Source organism: Montipora capricornis, chromosome 4 (genome assembly GCF_036669925.1).
Source record: "Montipora capricornis isolate CH-2021 chromosome 4, ASM3666992v2, whole genome shotgun sequence".
Taxonomy (NCBI): Eukaryota; Metazoa; Cnidaria; class Anthozoa; order Scleractinia; family Acroporidae; genus Montipora; species Montipora capricornis.
The window spans coordinates 37,859,845-37,879,663 of record NC_090886.1 but is presented as its reverse complement, the minus strand read 5'-3'; the positions used below and the strand labels follow the sequence as shown (position 1 = coordinate 37,879,663).

General features: G+C 39.2%; 1 long non-coding RNA gene across 3 annotated transcripts; it reads right to left on the bottom strand.

Moving 5' to 3' along the window:
• Positions 1-3,649: 3,649 nt before the first annotated feature.
• LOC138044693 (uncharacterized) lies at positions 3,650-13,372 on the bottom strand. 3 transcript variants are annotated; one of them, XR_011131490.1, is made up of 4 exons: positions 12,928-13,372; positions 12,040-12,105; positions 8,000-8,070; positions 3,650-5,776 (listed from the first exon to the last, which is right to left on the bottom strand). It is a non-coding gene; the product is annotated as an uncharacterized lncRNA (long non-coding RNA). The 3 variants fall into 3 exon arrangements; XR_011131492.1 differs by having other exon boundaries at positions 12,040-12,190; positions 12,928-13,353; XR_011131491.1 differs by lacking the exon at positions 12,040-12,105 and having other exon boundaries at positions 12,928-13,353.
• Between the last annotated feature and the right edge of the window lie 6,447 nt (positions 13,373-19,819).

The window sequence follows — 19,819 nt, the reverse complement described above, 5'->3', positions numbered from 1 at the left end:
AGGAGTCAGAATAGCTATGCAAATATATTACGGCCCCTGAAGACGTTTCTTTCTGCGATAGGACTGACTAAATCAGTTGCAGCAAAAGAACAGTTCATCGGCAATGGTTGGTGCTCTGCTTTTGAAAAACTCAGGCTGAAACCCTGAAAATATAAAGCTAATGAAACCTGGTATTAATTAACGAAAAACGATAAGTCTGTAATTTCCTTGTTAAAGTGCAAAACGAGTCCATTCAGTTTGTCATACCCGACTTTTGACCATACCACTGTTTACCCTCATTAATTAAGTTAATTTATGTATGCACAATGGTGAAATAAATCAATGAATGCTTTCCAAATTCTGCCCCTCTAATGCTTGTTATAAGGAAGAAATGTATAGGCTTGAAAATATGACAACGTAATTAGACTTTTGCAATCACTGGTCTGTTATGACATGGTTTCTTTTTTTTTTTTTTTTTTTTTTAATTTAAACATATTTATATACATGTTTGCCCCAAGAGCTAAATGAGCTCATCACGGGGGGCTTACACCAAAATTCTAATTACCACATAAAAAACAAACACGGGCACGGGATACAAAGTAAGTCAAAAAAGACAGTTAAGTTAATTAGGTCAATGATAATGACCACGAAAAGAAAAACGTTTAGACTCTCTTATAAAGTGCTGGACATGAGAGAAGATTTCAACGTTTTCATTATTTGACATGTCAGAAGAGCCAAACAGAAAAACTTCAACTTTTTGCTGGTCAGAATATTGACCAGAAGCTATACAAGCAGCAGCAGCGAGCAAATCAGATCTGAGGGCAGCATAATTAGGACATTGTAAAAAGAAATGAGTTATAGTCTCATCGACAAAGCCGCAGCTACAAATAGGTGAAGACTTAACAGCGATCTTAAATAGATAATAGTTTAGACCACAAGCGCCTAGACGCAGTCTAGTATGAATTACGGAAGAGTATCTGTCAAGAGCATAATCAAAAGGCGAAAAATACTTTGGAATATTAAAATAATTAACTAACGCTCTCTTAAAAGAGCCAATTGAATCAGATTCACGAATTTCCAAATCAATGTCGTTCCACAATTTAGTTGTGGAAGGGAAAAAAGACCTTTTAAAGCGCTCTGTGCGCACAGGGAAAAGAGTAAAATTTTGAGAAGATCGAAGGTTAAAATGAGTTCTCTCGGCACAGACTCTAGCTGGGAGCAGATCCTTAAGATAAGACGGACTCAAATTTGTTACTATCTTAAAATAACAAATAAGCTTATGAATATCGCGTCTAACTTTCATCTCCTCCCACCCCAGCTCTGTCATAAGGCGAATCCTACTTGTTCCCCGCATAGCACCTGTGACGACTTTCGCGGCTTCATACTGAACCGATTCAAGGAGTTCGCTTTCCTCATCAGTACAGCCGTCCCAAAGCACATCAGCATACTCCATAACAGGTCTGATAACCGACTTATACAATTTTCTGAGTGTGTCCCTGCCTACTTTATACCTAATTCCTTTCAACATATTTAATCTTTTACTAGCTTTTTGATAAATACTAAATATGTGAGCTCTCCATGTCAGGTTAGAAGACAGCGTTATGCCTAAGTGGGTATGGCTAGAAACTTCAGTAATGTTATTTCCGTTGTAAAATAGGTCGGGATGCAGCGGTCTTACCCGTTTAGATGAAAACGTCATACATTCAGTTTTACTAGGATTAATTGTAACAAGCCATTTCGTAGCCCACCTTTGTATGGATTCAAGGTCTTTATTTAACATCAACGCAGTGTTACCAGGTGAATCAACGACTTCAAAAAGCGAAGTATCATCAGCGTAAAGTAAGCATTTTGAGTGAATTTCATCTGTTATGTCATTAATATATATAAGAAATAACAGAGGCCCCAAAACCGAACCTTGAGGAACCCCCGCTTCAACTTGGCGCCAATCAGATGACTGCCCATCTAAAACCACTCTTTGTTGACGATTAGACAAATAACTTTCAAACCAGCTAAGCAAAGCTCCCCTGATTCCTACTGATTTAAGCTTATAAAGAAGACCTTTGTGCCACACCTTGTCAAACGCCTTGCTGATATCCAAAAAAACCATACGCACCTCCTTCCCATCCTCAACAGCTTGGTAAATTTGATGCACCAGATAAATTAATTGATTTACCGTCGAGTCACCTGGGCGGAAACCAGACTGTAAGCGATTGAGGTAACCAATCTCAAGTAAGAAATTGTAAAGTCTAATAAAGACAATTTTCTCTAATATCTTAGACAAAGAACACAAAAGGGACACAGGACGATAATTCAATTTACACTGGCGATCATCCTTTTTAAACAGCGGAATGACATTTGCAAACTTCCATTGACACGGAAAAACACCAGAAGACAAAGAGATATTAACTAACTTTGAAAACGAAGAAGCGATACCGCCAGAACAAACTTTAAGAATGCGATTCCCTATACCGTCAGGTCCACACACCTTGCAAACATCAACAATCTTAAGTAGATTGTAAACCTCTCGTTCCGTTGTAAAAACATTAGACAAAAACGCATTATTCTGAAAAAAAGAAGAATCCCTTGGGAGGGATGCAAATGTATCATCAACCTTACTCTGATCGCAAAAATATTCATTTAATATTTCTGCCTTTTCTCGCGCATTAGTAACTTGCCTAACACCTTCAATCAAAGTAGAAACGGTAGATTGCACTTTTTCGCCGTAAAGTCCCTTAACAATGCTCCACCACGCCTTAACACCAGTTGTTACATCTTGCAATTTGGCATTTACTTTATGAAAATACTTGGCCTTATTCTTACGTATTAATGTCGTAGTCAAGTTCCTCTGTTGCCGATATTTCTCCCAAGAGGGTCGCGTTTTATATTTACAATACAATTTCAATAAGCGATCTCGTTTTCTCATAGCCAGTCACTGGAAAACTTGAACCATTTACAGACTTCAAAAAAGTTGGTAAAATCTCTGTTAAATGTCCACATTTTCTTTGTAAATTACAATCTCTGTAAATTTGCACACTTACAGAGATTTTGTAACTCCATAAAAAGTCTGTAAAATTTAACACATTTTCGTCCTTACGATGACATAAAATGTGTACAAAATCTCAATAAAATCTATGTAAATTGAAGGAAAAATTTACAGAGATTTTATGCGATAAGTACAAAATGTCTGTAAAATCTCTTTACTTTCTCTGTAAAATTTACACGAGAAAAAATCTCTGTAAATCCATCCATATAAAATGTCAGTGTTATCTCTGTAAAAAGTGAGTGAGAAGAATGCATGAAATGTCTATAAAATGTCTACAAAAACCCTCAAAAAACTGGAGGGGAAAAGTATGTGAAATGTTTTTAAAATGTTGGTGTTTTAGTGCACAAAATCTCCGCAAAATGTTCACAGTATCTCTGTAAATTAAGTATTTAAAACCTGACAGAAGGCAGGAAATGTCAATAAAATGTCTGTAAAACTGGAGGGGTAAAGTATGTGAAATGTTTTTAAAATGTTGGTGTTTTAGTGCACAAAATCTCAGCAAAATGTTTACAATATCTCTGTAAATAATAGCATTTAAAACCTGACATAAGCCAGGAAATGTTAATAAAAAGTGAAATGGATGAAAGGTTAGTCGATTTTACGTAGAAAAAAGAACAAGTTCTAGAGTTTGTGAATGCATAAATTTTTATTTCAAATCTAAAAATAATCATTTGTTTATATTACTTTCAATAGAATCTAAGTGTACCATAAAATTCTTGCAATAAGTTCAATAAAATAATTCAATTAATAACATGAGTTGCCATGGCAACTTTTTCTACAGTGCCAGAATGGTGTTCACTTTTGAAAAAACCCACGTCCTATGAATGCGATTTGTCAACCATGATTTATAGCTGATAAAATGGTACAATGTATACTCGTGAAACTTGGGAATAATTCCACTTCTGTTTTGTCCAAAATCAAATAATTGTTCTTGCCTTAAGGTTTATGAAATTATTTGATTTTTGACAAAGCATGTGTGAAATTATTCCCTAAATTCACTCATCACTATTTGATAACCCATACAAATTCATCAAATAAGGAATAAAATATATGCAAGGGATTTCATTATTATTAAATAAGTATAAAAATCTGGCTTATGTTACCCCAATTACAAATAAAGTTGTTAGAAATGGGCACGGCTTATCTGCGGGAAGATCTGAAAAAGGCTGCCTCTGGTGGCCAGTTTTCCATCTTTGCATCCACTTTTATGCCTAGTTGCATGTACTAAGCTACAAACGTTCCGCTCATGTTCTTGTTGTAATGCAAAAAAATCTATGGCAAAACTGTGTTTAAGAAATTCCTGTCAACAAATACCAGAAAAAGATCAATCATATGTCCAAGTTGGTAAAAACGATGTTCATTACATTAAAGTGCTAAAATTACATTAAAGTATTTTCCGTTTCAATATTAGTGAATAGTGAGTTAACGTTCGATGAACAGTGGATGAACTTGACTTCTAAAGACTAGACTTTGGATTTCTTTTGTTTTCTGTCAAAAAACTTTTTTCCGTAAATTTGAGCTGGTAAGGTCAGGGTGCAGCTTACCTCCGGGTTTACAGTTCACCTGCCAGTTCAGTTGGGTAATACTAGCATACTAAAACAAATTAACCGCATGGATTACCTGCATGGGTACACCTACTTTTCAAGTTACAGCAAACTGTATGAGGTGTGCCACCCGCCAGTTCCGATGAAAAATACTACAAATTAGTATACTATGACAAATTAACTGCATGGTTAGACCGAATTTACAAGTTACATCGAACTGTATGAGGTGTGCCACCCGCCAGTTCCAATGAAAAATACTACAAATTAGTACACTATGACAAATTAACTGCATGGTTAGACCGAGTTTACAAGTTACATTGAACTGTATGAGGTGCGCCACCCGCCAGTTCAGATGAAAAATACTACAAATTAGTATACTATGACAAATTAACTGCATGGTTAGACCGAATTTACAAGTTACATCGAACTGTATGAGGTGCGCCACCCGCCAGTTCAGATGAAAAATACAACAAATTAGTATACTATGACAAATTAACTGCATGGTTAGACCGAATTTACAAGTTACATCGAACTGTATGAGGTGTGCCACCTGCCAGTTCAGATGAAAAATACTACAAATTAGTATACTATGACAAATTAACTGCATGGTTTTTAAGTCACAAGGGAGAAGCATAAATCCACAAAACGCCACTCAGGGAACGTTTTCCAGAGACTTTGCCCTGCCCCGTACGAGACATCTCGATGTCTCGTACGGGATGTCAATGTCATTTCAAGTAATGTCTTTGATGGAACGAAAAAGACTTAGCGATAACTGTAAGCTACTGTAAGAAAAACAAAAGCGGTGCATTAATACTATTTTTTTCTGGTAATCCCAGGGCGTTCTCCTATTCCAACACAGCGATGAGTTCATAGATTGAAGGGCGTTTGTCCCGGGGTCTTCATTTTATTTTTGACACACCCGCCCGGATTCTCCAAAATTCCTCGTTTAGCAACTCTCAGTGAATTTGCAGTCCTCATGGGTAGCAAGTCTAGAATATCGAATACTATTTTTCTCCGAAATGGTTGATCATTTGGGGACTTGGTCGAGGAGAACATGTAAGGAGAATATATGTTGATAGAACGGAAGGTGTTCCACTGTTTTTCTATAATTATCAGCTATTGTTTTCAACGGTTCGCTCTCCTCCTTCACAATCAAGATTCGACAGCAGCTTTTAAGAGATTTGACTATATTATCTCCTGCAGATTGGCCCTGTATCAAAGAAAACAAAATTAAGGATATTAATGTTAACTGATTTTCCTTCAGGTTACACAAATACATGTACATAGAAAATTGACTGAGTACCCAAGAGAGACAGAATTACCAGTTGGTACAAAATAATAATGATTACAAAAATTGGTTCTACCTTCAGAAAATAATAGTCCAAAACTAGGCTGACTACCCAAGAGAGACAGAACTCGTTAGTACAAAATAATAATAATTTATAAAATTATTTACAAAACTGGTTCTGCCTTCAGATAACAACAGTCCAAACTATACTGACTACCCAAGAGAGACAGAACTCATTAGTACAAAATAATAATTATTACAAAATTGGTTCTGCCTTCAGATAACAACAGTCCAAAACTGGACTGACTACCCAAGAGAGACAAAACTCATTAGTACAAAATAATAATTATTACAAAATTGGTTCTGCCTTCAGATAACAACAGTCCAAACTGGACTGACTACCCAAGAGAGACAGAACTCGTTAGTGCAAAATAATAATTATTACAAAATTGGTTCTGCCTTCAGATAACAACAGTCCAAACTGGACTGACTACCCAAGAGAGACAGAACTCGTTAGCCCAAAATAATAATTATTACAAAATTGGTTCTGCCTTCAGATAACAACAGTCCAAACTGGACTGACTACCCAAGAGAGACAGAACTCGTTAGCGCAAAATAATAATTATTACAAAATTGGTTCTGCCTTCAGATAACAACAGTCCAAACTGGACTGACTACCCAAGAGAGACAGAACTCATTAGTACATTTAATAATTATTATTACAAAATTGGTTCTGCCTTCAGATAACAACAGTCCAAAACTGGACTGACTACCCAAGAGAGACAGAACTCATTAGTACAAAATAATAATTATTACAAAATTGGTTCTGCCTTCAGATAACAACAGTCCAAAACTGGACTGACTACCCAAGAGAGACAGAACTCATTAGTACAAAATAATAATTATTACAAAATTGGTTCTGCCTTCAGATAACAACAGTCCAAAACTGGACTGACCACCCAAGAGAGACAGAACTCATTAGCACAAAATAATAATTATTACAAAATTGGTTCTACCTTCAGATAACAACAGTCCAAACTGGACTGACTACCCAAGACAGACAGAACTCATTAGTACAAAATAATAATTATTACAAAATTGGTTCTGCCTTCAGATAACAAGAGTAAAAATGGACTGACTACCCGAGAGAGACAGAACTCATTAGGGTAAAATAAAAATGATGAAAAAGAGACTGGTTGTGCCTTTTGATAACAAAAGTCAAAAACAGACTATCACATACAAGAAATTATTTAAAATGCAATCTGTTTTGCAATAATAATTTAATATTATAGATACTTTTAAAGATTACATCGAAACTGATCAATGTACTTCAGGTCTGGTTAAGCTAGCAGCTTAAGGCTGTATTCTGTCTATTACATATATGTAGTCTGTTTCAGTCTGACCTCTACTCAAAAACAACAAACAGCACTTTCCTATGCTGAATTTCTCATTGGGCTAGCTCTGGGGCATTGAGGTACACAAGCAACCCCACCGTGACAAGGTATGGACTATGAGGTGGTTGCAAAGTACAAAATGATCAGAAAATCATCTGGCATTACACATAGTAAACTCCCAGGAGTCAATCGGTTTAAAAATTTACAAACTAACAAACAAAACAAATGACAAATTATCCTAATGATCTTTTGCTTATTAGCTTGGCTCCACATAACAAGCTAAATTATGCTTCAAGAATTATTATTTTTATCATTATCATTATCATTATTAGGATATGTTGGGCAACTTTGTTTTCCATGCTCGACTGGTTATTTCATATTTAACAAGCCTGAATGCAATAATAATAGTTTTATTGAAAATGCCCCCAAAATAGAGAGAAATCTACTGACTTCATTGTGTAACTGTATATTTACAGCTGACATGTACCCTTTCCATCGTTTTGTAGAGCATGGAATATTAGCTCATATACTAGGATGGCAGGGCCAATGAAAACTTCTGAATTGTATTACACAATGATAAAATTTTTAATATTTATTATGTTTATAGACATCACAAAATTTACATACAGTCTCACTTTGAAAGAGAGCACAAAACAATTTATCCCATTGGTCTCTGTGCAATGTACATGTATGTAGTGTTTCCATGGTACTTTTAAAAATACAAGAGTTTCCTTAAATAACAGTTACCTACCTTTTAGAAAAGCCCCATTCAAGACAATCTCCACCTGCCCTTTTTAGCTGCCAAAGACCTAATACATTGCCCTGAAACAAAATATGGACATATGAAAACCCTACCAGGTCAGCTTCATGACCCGACATAATGGTTATGGTAGGAGCTGTGGAAATTTGACCCGCTAGAATTCCTTGTTGACACCCTGGCTTACAAACTTATATGGAAGCCTGTGACAACATCCCAAAGTGTCCACCTTACCAAACTGACCATTTTGTACATGTAATAAAATCAATAATTATTATTTATTGTTGAATTTTTCATACTTTTTTATTGATAATGTCTGATTTAGTGTTTCACTCATAAATTTGATCTTTTTTTGAGGGTGCCTGGGCATAAAGCACTCAAAGCACTTGTCTAGCTTGTGAGATTTCCCACATCCAATTAAAACAGTGGAGCAATCATGCCAAAAATTGTCCCTTAAAACAAAAGTTTTGCGATATAAGAATTCCTCAAGATGGCTTTTAGTGTATTGTTATGAATATGCTATTTCCGAGTTCCTGTCTGCTTCCTCTTCAAAGCGAGTCTAAGTGCGAAGTCTTTGTGATGGTAATTAGGTCTACATGTACATATGAATGAAAACTAATTTTCAGGAGAAAAACTTCGCACTTAGACTCGCTTTGAAGAGGAGGCAGACATGAACTCCGAAATGGCTTATTAGATTAACAACCCTCTCCCTCCTGAGAGTGACACTTATAGATTTTACTCTGAAATGGTGACACAGTGAGTAAATAGATTGTATAACCTCAGGTATATGCTACCCAGGAGGTTACAAAGTGAACTGGTGACACAATGAGTTAATAGATTGTATACCTCAGGTATAATTATGCTACCCAAGAGGTTACAAAGTGAAATGGTGACACAGTGAGTTATGGATTGTATACCTCAGGTATATGCTACCCAAGAGGTTACAAAGTGAAATGGTGACACAGTGAGTCATGGATTGTATACCTCAGGTATATGCTACCCAAGAGGTTACAAAGTGAAATGGTGACACAGTGAGTTATGGATTGTATACCTCAGGTATATGCTACCCAAGAGGTTACAAAGTGAAATGGTGACACAGTGAGTTAATAGATTGTATAACCTCAGGTATATGCTACCCAAGAGGTTACAAAGTGAACTGGTGACACAGTGAGTTAATAGATTGTATACCTCAGGTATATGCTACCCAAGAGGTTACAAAGTGAAATGGTGACACAGTGAGTTATGGATTGTATACCTCAGGTATAATTATGCTACCCAAGAGGTTACAAAGTGAAATGGTGACACAGTGAGTTATGGATTGTATACCTCAGGTATATGCTACCCAAGAGGTTACAAAGTGAAATGGTGACACAGTGAGTCAATAGATTGTATAACCTCAGGTATATGCTACCCAAGAGGTTACAAAGTGAACTGGTGACACAGTGAGTTAATAGATTGTATACCTCAGGTATATGCTACCCAAGAGGTTACAAAGTGAAATGGTGACACAGTGAGTTATGGATTGTATACCTCAGGTATAATTATGCTACCCAAGAGGTTACAAAGTGAAATGGTGACACAGTGAGTTATGGATTGTATACCTCAGGTATATGCTACCCAAGAGGTTACAAAGTGAAATGGTGACACAGTGAGTCATGGATTGTATACCTCAGGTATATGCTACCCAAGAGGTTACAAAGTGAAATGGTGACACAGTGAGTTATGAATTGTATACCTCAGGTATATGCTACCCAAGAGGTTACAAAGTGAAATGGTGACACAGTGAGTTATGGATTGTATACCTCAGGTATAATTATGCTACCCAAGAGGTTACAAAGTGAAATGGTGACACAGTGAGTTATGGATTGTATACCTCAGGTATATGCTACCCAAGAGGTTACAAAGTGAAATGGTGACACAGTGAGTCATGGATTGTATACCTCAGGTATATGCTACCCAAGAGGTTACAAAGTGAAATGGTGACACAGTGAGTTATGGATTGTATACCTCAGGTATATGCTACCCAAGAGGTTACAAAGTGAAATGGTGACACAGTGAGTTAATAGATTGTATAACCTCAGGTATATGCTACCCAAGAGGTTACAAAGTGAACTGGTGACACAGTGAGTTAATAGATTGTATACCTCAGGTATATGCTACCCAAGAGGTTACAAAGTGAAATGGTGACACAGTGAGTTATGGATTGTATACCTCAGGTATAATTATGCTACCCAAGAGGTTACAAAGTGAAATGGTGACACAGTGAGTTATGGATTGTATACCTCAGGTATATGCTACCCAAGAGGTTACAAAGTGAAATGGTGACACAGTGAGTCAATAGATTGTATAACCTCAGGTATATGCTACCCAAGAGGTTACAAAGTGAACTGGTGACACAGTGAGTTAATAGATTGTATACCTCAGGTATATGCTACCCAAGAGGTTACAAAGTGAAATGGTGACACAGTGAGTTATGGATTGTATACCTCAGGTATAATTATGCTACCCAAGAGGTTACAAAGTGAAATGGTGACACAGTGAGTTATGGATTGTATACCTCAGGTATATGCTACCCAAGAGGTTACAAAGTGAAATGGTGACACAGTGAGTCATGGATTGTATACCTCAGGTATATGCTACCCAAGAGGTTACAAAGTGAAATGGTGACACAGTGAGTTATGGATTGTATACCTCAGGTATAATTATGCTACCCAAGAGGTTACAAAGTGAACTGGTGACACAGTGAGTTATGGATTGTATACCTCAGGTATATGCTACCCAAGAGGTTACAAAGTGAAATGGTGACACAGTGAGTCATGGATTGTATACCTCAGGTATATGCTACCCAAGAGGTTACAAAGTGAAATGGTGACACAGTGAGTTATGAATTGTATACCTCAGGTATATGCTACCCAAGAGGTTACAAAGTGAAATGGTGACACAGTGAGTTATGGATTGTATACCTCAGGTATAATTATGCTACCCAAGAGGTTACAAAGTGAACTGGTGACACAGTGAGTTATGGATTGTATACCTCAGGTATATGCTACCCAAGAGGTTACAAAGTGAAATGGTGACACAGTGAGTCATGGATTGTATACCTCAGGTATATGCTACCCAAGAGGTTACAAAGTGAAATGGTGACACAGTGAGTTATGGATTGTATACCTCAGGTATATGCTACCCAAGAGGTTACAAAGTGAAATGGTGACACAGTGAGTTATGGATTGTATACCTCAGGTATAATTATGCTACCCAAGAGGTTACAAAGTGAACTGGTGACACAGTGAGTTATGGATTGTATACCTCAGGTATATGCTACCCAAGAGGTTACAAAGTGAAATGGTGACACAGTGAGTCATGGATTGTATACCTCAGGTATATGCTACCCAAGAGGTTACAAAGTGAAATGGTGACACAGTGAGTTATGGATTGTATACCTCAGGTATATGCTACCCAAGAGGTTACAAAGTGAAATGGTGACAAAGTGAGTCATGGATTGTATACCTCAGGTATATGCTACCCAAGAGGTTACAAAGTGAAATGGTGACACAGTGAGTTATGGATTGTATACCTCAGGTATATGCTACCCAAGAGGTTACAAAGTGAAATGGTGACACAGTGAGTTATGGATTGTATACCTCAGGTATAATTATTATGCTACCCAAGAGGTTACAAAGTGAACTGGTGACACAGTGAGTTAACAGATTTTATAACCTAAGGTATATGTGACCCAAGAGGTTACAAAGTAAAATGGTGTGACAGTGAGTTAAGGATTGTATACCTCAGGTATATGCTACACAATTAATTATTAATAGCATAGCTGTAATTTAACTTTGTATACTCTTTCGCATCAACTTTTAGGCCATGCTTTAACTTGCTTTTTCTGTGCACTTAGATCGCTTAGAAGTAATTCCAGGTTTCACCTGAAAGGATTGTGATTGTGCATAGACCTCAAAAACCCAACTCCTCCCGCTCACCTCCCAAATACACAAGAATGTCAATTAAAATAGCTACAAGCTTCGTGTACTTACTCCTGTTCCAATTAATTTTGTCAGATTTATCATCATTGTCTGCCACCCTTCATCTGGGATTCTGGCCTAAAAAGAACCCAGTCGGGAAATTGAAATTTGTCCGGACATCCGGAACAATAACCAAGCGATCAAGTCCACAGAACCGCCTTATCTTGGACAATCAAAGAAATTGGATAATTTATTATTTGGTCAAATTGATGGAAATAAGATTTGTCATCAAGATACTTTATTTGGGTGGGATTGACGGAGGTATTGACAATTAATGGGAGACCAAAGCGAGATAATCTCCCAGGCGGTTTCTTCTGAAGTGTAACCGACCTTTCAGTGAAATCTAGTGTCAAAGGAGTAATCTTATTAAGCGCCCAGTCCAAAATTTAGCTTGCTCTGGCTCCTCGTGCATGAGAAACCAGTGAAGGTACATGTAGGTATACAGGTGACAAGGGAGTAACTACAGAATAACCGGCCACTATTGTGCTCTTGTAGTGGCATCGTTTGAAGAACAAGGCATCTGTAAGTGGCGAATAAGGGGCTGGGTATACAGAGATCCATATATTACATGTAATTCCCTGTTCGTTATTATTGTTATTGCCTTAAATGGCCTTAATACAATATAAAGTGAAATTACTAAGGGAGTAGGTCTGCAAAAGTAATGACTGTGCTGAGGCCCTCCTTGGCGTTTTGGGAAACGAGGGAAGATGGCTATTTTGAACTGGGGAACAGAGGAAAAATGACAAAATGTCTTAGGAACAAGGCGACATAAACAATTTTAGGGAGCAAAAAGCCGGGTACAAGTTTGAAAGTAAATTGGGCGGGGAACAAGGGAACAAAACTTTAAAATTTTAAGCCATTTAAACTTAAATCAGGTTTGTAAGTAAGATGACGACTTACCGAAAACACCTCCGGCAGTCTTTTGCTTTTCGGATCTTTTGAATCTTCCCGCCCATTCGCTAAATGTAGCTGTTCGGCCAGGCCACCCTTTGTTCCAAACGTTCGTAGAACTCCCTTTACGTTTTGAAGAAGGTCTCTATTTTTGCCATGAAGTCTTCACCGATTAACCCTTTCGGAGACTGTCTGAGGTTGAATCATGTCACTGGCGTGTATCTTTGTGGCGAATGCTGATTATCTGACCTGAATTGTCGTTGCCCTTTCTTCCGGATTCCGTCGATGTTTACTGGATTTATTTGGTGGAATGCGTGCTATTTCACCCGCACAAAATGTTAAGGAATCGCAAAGATCCAATTTTGGTCGTACAACAAGGGAAAAAGAGAGGAAGAGCACATGCATTGCTCGCCCGCGCGAAAAACAAACCGATAATTCAAATCGATCTCGTTCCCAGAGTCTTTGCGGCGGGGCAATTCATAATGGCGAACAAAGTTGTTGCATCATGTAATTATTGTGAAATGTCCACAATCCTTCTCTTTGTGCCAACATCCAATCACAACCCGTTGCGAGCCCAGTGCGATTCCTGGGGCGCTTTCATTTTGGGTGGAAAAGCCGGGGAGAATTTTCTGCTTTAAAGGTCAAGAGCAAATTTCCTCAATCAAAATATGGAACGGGGGAAAGTGTGTTCCTTTTGAGATTTCCTTTTCTGTTTTTCTCAAGAGACTGGATACTAATCATTTAGAATAACAAATATGGCTGCCGGATTTTCGATCATTACTTCATAAGAAGTAATTCTCACCTGCAGCTACGGGCTATGAAAGCACCCACGTTAATTGACTGAAACCCGCACGATTAATTTGGGCAGCTAAACACCAATGCTATTTTTTTTTTCTTTTTTCAAGGAGCATGGTAAAGTCTGCTTACTAGCCTACATTACTTTCTCAATCTCATTCTGTGCTGGGACTCCTATATCACAAAGGCCTTGATTTACATGTTATTTGCATGATTCATCCCAGCAATTTACATGAAATTTACACACAAAAACTATTTTATGGCCGGGTTGTGTCAATTTACATAGATTTTATGGCCTTTGCAATTGTTGTAAACAATTAAAACGGTCTAATCTTGTGAGGCCCTAAGTACCCGTTTATTTGGAGAAAAATTGTCCCGGGAAGAAGGGTCACTCGCTTACCGGAGTTACCCTGGACCAGCCAACTTTTCCTACATTTCCCTATAAAATGCGGTTTAAGTAAACTGTTTACATGAGGAAAAAAAAGGGCTCGGCTAGAAGGGAAACTCACCTAGCCGGGTCACCCTTTGTCAACGGTAGGGTCGCCCTCCTGGCCAGGCCAACTTTATTCCATGTAAACACTTTGGCTCGCTCAGTGGAGTCAACTTGGTCGAGGCAAGATGATGAGAGAATGCACGAGTGCTCTCTTCCCAGTCTCCTGATGATCGAAACTGAGCCGGGCAGCTCTTGACTCAGGGAAAAAGGTTAGTTCTTTTCTCACATAAACGCTAGCTAAAGACCCGGCTGGGAGGGTGACCATCTTTCGAGGACAACTTTTCTCCATATCAACAGGGCCTAAAACTTGATCCAAGTCGAACTATTAAAACACATACCGATAGGCATTTTATAGGTTGCAACCGGCGAACTTTTGATAAACCGAACTCAGTGTAACATGCAGGGCTAATTCAACAGTTTACTACATAATTTAATTAGGTAATAAATATTTGACACTCAAAATCATCGTGAACAGGGCATACTGATCCAAAATCATTTGGTAACTTAGACAGGACACGCATGATCATGATAAAGCGCAATTTACAGACATTTTATGAGACATGACCAAACGGCGTAAAATCTTTGTAAATTTTCGATTTATAGACATTTTTGCAAGATTTTATAAAGTCTGTAAATTTCAATTATTTCCTCTTGCTGTAACTCCAATAATTTACAAACATTTTACAGACATTTTATAGAGCTTTACTCAACAAAACTCTGTAAAATATCTGTAAAATAAATTTACAAAGATTTTATATTTTTGGGGTTAAGTGTTAAAGTCTGTAAATTTATTATTTACAGACATTTTATGAAGTCTGTAAATGGTCCAAATTTTCCAGTGAGTCTAACAGAACTATCCATCCACGGCTTGTCACGAGGTCTGATCATAACTATCCTGCTTGGAATTTTCGTCTTCACTATATCATGAAAATGCTTAAACCAGCAGCTATAAATAGCATTAATATCATATAAACTACTAAATACTTCTGCATCCCAGTCAAAATGTGCTAATTCATGTTTCGTGCTAATTCGGAACATGGTTTCGAATCGTGAATCTCAACGGTTCACCATGGTGAACCGTTGGTGAGCTGAAAGATAAACAGTTCATTTCTTTACACAAACGATTCACCATGGTGAACCGTGCCTCAATAGCAGGAAACGTTACGGGATTTTTTGGATTTCACATTTACAAACTAGTTTAGAAAGCAAACGAATGAAGCGGCCTATATCCAGTGAGTATTCCAAAGAAATTTCACCTTTTTATCTTAATTTAGTAAAAGTAAATTATGATAGTATTACTGTGCTGATTGTTGAGGCCTCGTTAGGGGAGGGAGGAATCTAAGTATCCCGTATCCCTAAATATCCTGTATCCCGTTAATTCCTGTGGTTTGTATCACTATAATACTAGTTCGGTTTTTTAAATATCCGTTAATTTTCCCCCTAAGTATTCCATATCCCTATAAGTGTTTTTTACCTAAATATCCCGTATTCCCGATAACCCCTAATCAGAACGAGTGCTACGAACGATTTTTGGATTTGGATACAGAAATAAAGCGTCTTAATAACGAGATTAAACAAATGAGAACTCGTAACGAGGAACTAGAACGAACGAACAAAGATCGAGAGTCTCTTCGTACAAAGGAAAATCTCGAGTATGACGCCAATCAGCTGATTCTCCAAGATCGGGTTGGAGAATGTCAGAATCAACTGCATCTAGTCGAGCGGAACCTCGACCAAAAAACCAAAGAATACCATCAATTACTCAAAGAACACGAAAACGCACAAATCGAATGGCAAAAACAAGTAGATTCGTTTAACACACAACTCCAAGAGGCGACACCTAGCCGTTTTGCAGAAATCCGCTTGGAACGCGATCAGTTAACACGCAACGCTGGCGAATTGGAAGCTCGGTTGCAGCACTTGCAAGGGATTCGCGAAGAAAGAGACCGATTGGCGTCTCTCAACGAACAACTGACAAGACAATTACAAGAACTTCAAGAGGCTCGAATTGTCGACGACCAGACCATGAAACAACTGCAACGTCACGTGGCATATCTCGAAGACGAACTAAGAACGGCTAATCCGTCCATGGAATACCAAGATGATGCACCACAGTTCGAAGAGGATGACTTCAAAGGTGCTTCAAAAACGTCTCACCTATCCCAGATACCATCGCTGCAAAATTCAAGAGAGATGGAAAAGCGCTTACAAGACCTGGGAAATTTAATTGCAAATAGAGAGTTTAAATTGATCCGACTCGATGAAAGCGTACATGACCACGAGAGTCACTTGTTTACTCTTAAAGAGCACATAGAAGAAGCTGAAAGGATTTTAGCGGAATTGCACGACCAGTTGTATGGTTCACAGATTGATACCCATCCTGATTCGTGGGAGGAAGATGGGATTAGCGACGTCACCACGCCACCGACATCATCTCTATTCGAAGAGGTTACACTCGATCAATGGAAGGAGCGATTTCTGGTGATGAAACGCCCATCGCGCTACGACAATATAAAGCGCTGGGTACTAGCGTTCCAAGAAACTGAGGCTGTTCGTTGTAATTTCAAAAAACTCGATGGTCTCTTAGATCCACGCGCGAAATTCTGTTATCGCGAACATTTGAACGATATCGTAAGACAAACCATAGCTTTCGTCGTGGCCCTACGAAGCGAAACGCCAATAAACAGCAAACGGCTTGTCGATGATTTACGAAGGTTCGATAACCTTAAGCGTCTCGCCGTTCGAGCAAAAAATACGCTCTCGACAAAACGTTTCGCTTGGCAACTGTGTGCGAGTTCGTGATTCTAGATGTTCAACATATTCCGTACGAGGGTGCCGTTTTACAGAGGTACTGCGAATTTATCATAGAATTTGCAATGTCGGTGTCATTTTCCTGGCGTACTTCCGCCATGCAACAGAGGCAGCGTTTGGTGGTCACTGAGTGTCTTCTCGCTGTGGACGACCCGACTGCCGTTATCGTAAGATTCGAGGATTCCCCGTTTCAGACCTTTGACAGGATCGAGTTGTTCAAGGGGTTGGCATCGCATTTGGTCGAAACGGGTCGAGGGGTAACTGTACACGTCCCGGTAGCGATCGATCAGCTTCCGTGGATACCTCGAGAGAACCTCGTAATGGAATTCGAGGGTGAAATTCCTGCCTTTGTTCCATTGGGTTGGGTGGAGGAATATTTGAACCGAGTAACGAATGTTGTGCCCGAATTGATACACGTTTCGCTTAGCGAGACAATTAACGACATGCACCCAGAATATACATACTTACAGATGCAAGTATTGTCGTCTGTCATTGATGATTTTGTGCTTGCGGTGGGACAAAAGAATGCATGGGTCATCATCGAACCTAGTCATTTGTTTGAAGAAAACCATATGGAAAATCACAGAGGATACAGGATCGTCGGAGTACTACGTTTACCACAAGGTAAAGTTCACTGTGAAGAGCACGGATTTGCGCTCATGACGTGGAAGTGTTTGTCTACGGCAAACCTTTGAGTGAGATTAAATATCTAAGTGACACGGACAAGAGACAGTGCACTTTCGAGCACCATTTTAAATGTCTGTTTTATCCTTGAAAGTCTATCATCGTTCGTTGATAAACGTAAACTCATTATCATGAGTGTTGATTCCGACAAAAAGGATGATGAACGCAGCTTCGACGTTTTCGGTAGCATTCCTTCGCGTTTATTTTCATGGCGTCGCAACCTATTGGGGAATACAATGTGTGGATCTGGAGCAGACCATCTACCCGTCCAATCGCATTGTGTTTAACCAAACATACCCGATACCCGATCTCATCTGTAAGTCTTATCGAAGGAGGTGTTTCGCTAGCAATGCAACTCACGCAGTCGTGTCCCAAATAGTGGCACTGAATGGACAGGAAATTCCATTGAAGCGATGGTCTCCTGTGGGTCGGATTCCCGGTGACGGGCGATGGCCATATTGTCTGGGTGGTGGTGGTACTAAATACAGTGGAGCTAATTTGACTGCAACGTGTGGTCGTTTTGGAAGATGTCTGGATGTCTGTTTTTCCGACGACGATTCTACCCCGAGCACCAGGGTCTGGTGTTACAATTCATCCGTCAAAGTGCCCATAAAATGGGACGAAGTCACGAAAGATCGTCAATCGAAACCGTGGACACAAGGACACCCTCGAGACGACGTCTCGCGAGTCATCGAATTAGACCAGCCTAAGGTCGTGAATCGTGCGACTGGCATTGCCACGATCGGTCGACAAGGAAGCCAATGGGTGGTGAGTCGAGGAGACGAAATTTGTATTGTACCATTGCAGTGGACAAGTGGAAGCTGTCACGTTCTCGTGCACAGTGTGTGCTACCGATTCGATCTCGAGGCTAGTGTTCGATGCACAAACTTGATGCCTTTTCCACCTGGCGCAGTAGTGGCATTGATCTGGAGGCCCCGTCTGGTCAGGTCCTCTATACAACCTTTCGAGCCAGAAACGACCTATCTTTTTTGTCTAGAAACGACTTACCACGATCCGCAACGATTTCTCGTTTGTTTGGAGCGTTTCTATCCGATGGCACGCCGAGGAATGTCTTTGTTGTTTCCTTTTTCTTTCGACGGACGAACCACGACCGTCCTTGTACGTGTAGCACCTATAAAACGATATGGTCCGAAACAAAAGTTAGGGGTGGCGCAATGGGTTAGCTTCATAATTTCGTTTGCATTAGGAATTGTAATATTTGTCTTGATTACTATGACGGCATCGGGCGTTTCGTCTTTGTTTAACATCGTGGAGACACACATCGACTCCATCATTCGAGAACTGGAACTGGTTTATTAAACCGTTCATACTAATTGATCATCATATGCTCGAGTATTGACAACAACAAAAAGAAAAACTGAAGGCCATACGAAGAAAAAAAAAAGAGAGAGATGCATTCTCGATACGAGACGGTTTCTACATGTCCGTCTGGAAAAATACCTACAATGGACAGGGGACCTCCTACTTGGCGGGAGCGAATATGTTCGTCATTTCCCGTGATTATTTTGTTCACTCTGTTGTTTGTGGTCTTCATTTTAGGATTGACTTTGGCTTTATCATTGGGTAAAACACACGACATTTTTATAAAAAATTCGGTGTACAGTGCGACCGGCGTCGAAAACCTCTGTCTCTTTGGATTTTCCGAGTATCCTCGCGACATTTCCTGCACGAAAGACCAACATTGTATCAGTTATTTTAACCCGTGTGGATCAAACCCTTGTAACCCAGAAGGAACACAAAAATGCATGCTCGCGCCCAAAGGAGACTATGCCTGTCTCTGTAAAGAGGGATACGGAGGTCCTCTTTGTCGACAAAAGATTCACCCATGCGAGTATGAAAATCCTTGTTTTGGCAAAGCAACTCGTGTCAGGCACCCGATGGACGAAAACCGTTTTTCTTGTGCTTGCACCTGGGGTTGGATGGGAGATCGTTGCGAATATAGAACGCGAACGGGTGATACTTGTAGCCAGAGAGCCCATTGTGGTAATGGTGGCAGATGCAAAACACGCAACGATCAGCATACTTGTCATTGCCCGATCGGATATCATGGTCTTCATTGCCTCGAGAGTATCAACGTGGACGATTGTTTGAAGGGGT